This window comes from Sinocyclocheilus rhinocerous, unplaced genomic scaffold (genome assembly GCF_001515625.1).
Source record: "Sinocyclocheilus rhinocerous isolate Xijiao unplaced genomic scaffold, SAMN03320098_v1.1 scaffold151, whole genome shotgun sequence".
In the NCBI taxonomy this organism is placed as follows: domain Eukaryota; kingdom Metazoa; phylum Chordata; class Actinopteri; order Cypriniformes; family Cyprinidae; genus Sinocyclocheilus; species Sinocyclocheilus rhinocerous.
In genome coordinates this window covers 146,253-151,672 of record NW_015638943.1, presented here as the reverse complement: position 1 = coordinate 151,672, position 5,420 = coordinate 146,253, and the positions used below count along the sequence as shown (strand labels likewise).

The following is a 5,420-nucleotide window of genomic DNA, read 5'->3' as shown; positions in this document are numbered from 1 at the left end:
ACACACACACACAGATTGTAAATAGTAAAAAGACGAGAGCTTTTCTGTGGTGAGAGGAATAATCAGGGGTCTGAAGGGCTAATGAAATGTGTGAGCGGCACATGAGCACAAAAGTGCCATTCACTCAATCATTTAATTAACATCAGAGAGAACAGCAGACGCATGAAACGCTCCGGTCATTATAGATCTGCCTCACCTCAAACACGTCTCTGAGAGAAAAACATCCTCTCAAACTTTAATCAAACACAACTTCATCTCTAAAAAATCATATAGCAACTATATATATATATAACTACTTGTTTATGTATTGTGGTTTTTATGGCAACCCAAACTACTATCATATCTTGATGGTATTAATTAAATATGATGGTACTTTACTGTAAATTAACTTTGTATTTTCTATTTCAGCAGCTAGTATCTGCAAAAAATTAAGTGATTTAAATTAAGTGTTATTATGAGATTGTATATCAAGTCTTATTTTTAACTAAAACTATTAAAATGTGCTTTGGTTCATTGAAATAAAGTTGAAATAAAATATAAATATATTAGATTTAAAAACTTAAATGGAAATTGGAAATGTTGCCTTGGCAACTAACTGAAATAAGTTAAAGTAAAAAAACTACTAAAGCTGAAATAGATATAAATTAAAGCTAAATAGCAATATAAAAAATGCGCCGTTAAAAACAAATCGGGGTTAATAACTAAAACCATAAAAAACACACTTTTGTTACTTAATATAATCATTAATCGAAATGAAATATGAATATAAAAAACGTTATTTTTTAAATTTATTTTATTTAAGCTAGTTGCCAAGGCAACATTTCTCATTTTGATTTACTTTGATGTACAAAATAACTAAAACTGAAAAAAAAAAAATATTTCAAACATATGTAGGCATATAAAAAAAAAAGACAAATCACAAGAAAATTATCAAACGTTTAACAAATTAAAACATTAAATTATATTATTTCATAATCATATGTAATAACATTTATAAATGATATATATAAATGATTAATTATAGTATTAAAAACTATAATAGTATCTCAGTGGTACTATAATAACACTGGAACCAATGAAAACCCTTTATATTTATATTGAACTGCCAACAATATTAATCTTACAATTCATAACCTTTTGTTCCATTTCCGTTGTTCTCAGACTTTTTCAGCAGTGAATTTGATTGCATGACTTCTGTAAAGCGGTCAGAAGCCTGTCTTACACTCCACACACACAGACAGACACACACACACGTACACACACACGTACGTACGTACACACACACACACACACACATATACATGTTTTTTCATATACACACACATATACATATATTAGATAATTTGTTTGCTGAATCTTAAACTTAAATGAAAACTGAAAATGGAAAAAGCTCTTCAAAATATGAAAAATATATCAATATTAATAAATACCATAATAGTATATAAACGAAATAACACCACAATAACAAAATAGTAGCAAAGTAGCATCTCTTGTAAGTAAGTAATGGTAGTAAAGTAAGTAAATGTTCTATATTTATCATCAATCTTTGATTTACTCGCTAATCGTCTGTAAACAAGTTTAAATGAAGAGCAGCTGATGCGAGACTCACGATCGAGAGGACTCTGTCCAAACAGCGTCGACTGACGGACATCGATGTTTCTGTTTGTTTATTTCAATCTTACATTTGAGCTGGAAACTCCCAGCAGCCCGCTAGCGTTAGCGCACTTAGCCTCGCGACCGGAAGCACACGACTGGTCTCCAAGACGACGACCGGAAGAACCTTTCATTCCTCCCTTTCTCCAGTAGTTTTCCTCAGACGGTTCGTTGTTATGTTTTCCATCGACAAATACAGCAAAACAGTGACATAATAATAATAATTGTGTTCAAAACCGCAAAAGAAATTACGTAAAATGTTACTTTATGTAACTATATTATACTATTATTTATAGCCTATGTTACTATTATTTACATTTACATTTAGTCATTTAGCAGACGCTTTTATCCAAAGCGACTTAAGTAGCATAAGTCGATTTCATAGCTATTATGAAATCTTTTGTTTTTAAAAAAAATTGTTATTCAAGCTGGATGGCATTAATATCTGCATTTGCTATTCAAAGGGCGATATAGACGAGAATATGTGTTTATGTATTTAGTTTTAACTTTTTATTTATTTTCAAAATATTCAAATGTATATTTAAATATTTCTAAAGAAAAAACGTGCGTTTATTTATTTGGTATTTATTTTTATTTAGTACATACTAAATAAAAATAAATGTCTTGTTTTTATTTATCTATTTTTATTAATTTTCTATATATTTTAGTATATAAGTATATGTTATATGTGTTTTATATTTGTTTATTTTATGTATTAATTATTTTTATTTTTTATTTATTTAATTCGTTATTTGTATATAATTCGTACCCCCACATAGAAACTACAATCCAAATGTCTACAAAACATGCCCTATAAATCCTACAGAGCATCACCCTTCAAAAAACTGTAACAATTTGACAACTCACCAAAGTTTTGTAACCATTCAAGATACAAAAATACTCAATGGTCACACCTGACTCATCTTTAACCATATTGTCAAATGTAGCTTGAACTGTGCTAAGGTGCAACACTGTTTAATATTAATTGGTAAATTATTCCAGTTGTAGAACACGACAAAAGTAAAAAAAAATGTACTCATTGATAACCAAACGATAATGATATCTGATAGGTTTCTTGTCAAATACTTTTAAAGCACGTTTATACAAAGTATATAAAGGTCTAATGAAGTTAGGAAACATGTGAAAAGATCAAAGAATTCAAAAAGACTCTTGAAGCTACTATTGAAAGTTGACTCTGTATTTATAGTTGTGGTGTCACTGCACAGACTATTTTTCAAACATGCGTTTCAAATGTTAGATGAGAATCTAAGATAACTCCAAGATATTTAAAATCTGATACAATTTGTAACTTTTCACCTTTAACTAATATATCTGTTTGGACCTCCTCCTCCTTTTTAATGTTAAAATGCATATACTTTTCCGAACATTTAATGTTAAGCAGCACTGAGTAAACCAATCTAAAATGTTCGTCATTGCGATAGATAATTTTTGTGCCACCTGTTCTTTTGTTTTATCGTGTACATAAATCACAGTGTCATCCGCGTACATTTGAATATGTGCGTCAGGACAAACATCTGGAAAGTCATTCAAGTACAAACGGAAGAGTAATGGCCCTAGGACTGACCCTTGAGGAACCCCTGCAGAGCAATCTCTTACAGAAGATATGTGTGTTTTAATCCGGGCACACTGTTTCCTCGATGTAAGATAAGACTCAATCCATTTTATTGTATCTTCCGAGAAATTAAAGTGTGATATTTTAGATAATAAGATATTATGATTTAGTGTATCGAATGCCGTTTGTAAATCAAGGAACACGGCACCCACAACCGGTTGCTTATTTATTCATTTTATTATTAGTAGTATTTATTTATTTATGTTCAGTATAGTTTAATAAATAAATGTTTATATGTTGTTAAAGAGTGAAAGAACATGCATTTTATTTGTTTTGTATTTTTATTAATTTTCATTTATTTGTATTCTATGTGAAGAGTTTATGTGCAAAAACAGAAACATAATAAAAAATCATGTTTTTTATTATGTTATCACGTTTTTATTGTGTTAGTTAGCTGTATTTTTTTTGTTGTTATTATTTTTAAATCTAATCAAAATAACCCAACTGCAGTTCGATTGAAAAAAAACGTGATTTTTGAAAATTGTTAAAAACTGAGTTATCCGTTTTTGCAAATGAACTCTTCACATTCTAATAAATATATGTTTGTATTTTTAAGAAATAAAAAACATGCATTTATTTATTTGTTATTGTTCGTTTGTTGATTTATTTTTATTTATTGGTTTATTTTTAGTATTATTTCTTTGTTTTGTTTATATTTTAATACATAAGTGTTTATATATTTGGAAAGAAAGAAAGAAGATGCATTTATTCATTTTGTATTTATTCTGCATTTTATATATTTATATGTTACCATGTTTTTTTATATATATTTTTGGGTGCACTACCGCTCCAGGCCGCTAGTGGCGCGCGGTCGTGACGTCACCGGAAACGCCGCTCTGTGTGTTCTGTTCCTCAACAGCAGTGCGAAACTCCTCCACTTCCATCGGTGTTTAATGTTCATTTTCTGTTGTTTTGTGTTTTTTATCGTGATTTATGTCGCGCTGATGTGATATAGATGTGTTTCTGGGAGCGTACGTGTGCGGTTTGGATTATTCGCGGTGTTTTTGCGGCTTTGTGATGATCAGGTGAGAATCTGTTTCATAAAGCTAGCTATTTGTTTTGTTTTTGTTCATATTTCGTTCCTTTACACATTTATTGTCTGTAGAGGTGTTTTATAATCGCTGTTTTGAACCATTGGGGAAGGCAGGAGACAGATATCCCGTAATCATCGATCAAAACACTACAGACAGCATGTAGCTGCTTTTTTTTGAAACATTTTTAATATTTTGTGTGATTTCTTATGTGATTTAGAGCATAATTCTCAGTATGTCAGTGTTTATGGATGTGTCAGTGATGTCGCTGTCTTCAGAGACTTGTGAGTGTATTTATTTAAATTATTAATAATTTAAAATAATATTATTTGATGTATACCATGGTACTGAATGTGTACCATATACATATACCATGGTGGTGTTGTTGTTAGTGAAGTAATAATTCTTTGTCAATTGGTGTAATAGATAACTTGTAGTATATTGTAATTGCTTTACTGTATTTTTGAAGTATTACATACGTCTTAATGCTGACCTATGTGAACTATATTCAGACATCTTTATGTGAAATACTTAATTCAGGGCAGAACAAAATCCACTTTTTATGATCCCACGGTTTTTATTGTTTATTAACATTTTGCAGATTTCACAAGGGTTATGTAAACTTAACTGTATGCATATATTTCAAGAAAACCTAAAAATAGTAAGGATTGCCGAGTTGTATTGCAGTCAAGTTATATTATACTAAAATGCAATCGTAAAAGTGATTGTTGAATTCAAGAATTCAATTGATTTGACATCCTTGTTCATTTTAATTAAACTATTAATCCCGCTGTAAACACCTGATGGTGAAATGGTTTATTCAGGGCAGAACGAAATAAACAAAAAACTAGATCCAGTTTTATGATTTCACTTTTCATAATTATTATTAACATTTTTCAGATTTTGCAAGGTTTATGTAATCTTATGACTGCAACTCTCTCTCATATATATATATATATACACACTACCGGTCAAAAGTTTGGGATCAGAATTATTTTTTATGTTTTTACAGGAGTCTCTTCTGCTCATCAAGGCTGCATTTATTTGATCAGAAATACAGGAAAAAATGTAATATTGTGAAATATTATGAGGATGGAAAATAA

At 29.7% G+C, this 5,420-nt stretch overlaps 1 protein-coding gene across 1 annotated transcript in view; it reads left to right on the top strand.

Moving 5' to 3' along the window:
- The first annotated feature begins 4,121 nt into the window (after window positions 1-4,121).
- LOC107750189 (E3 ubiquitin-protein ligase Topors-like) overlaps window positions 4,122-5,420 on the top strand; it is a 12,059-nt gene continuing 10,760 nt past the window's right edge. The window contains exon 1 of the mRNA XM_016565469.1: window positions 4,122-4,311. The gene's annotated coding sequence lies outside the window, so the exon portion shown is untranslated. The remainder of the gene's footprint in view (window positions 4,312-5,420) is intronic.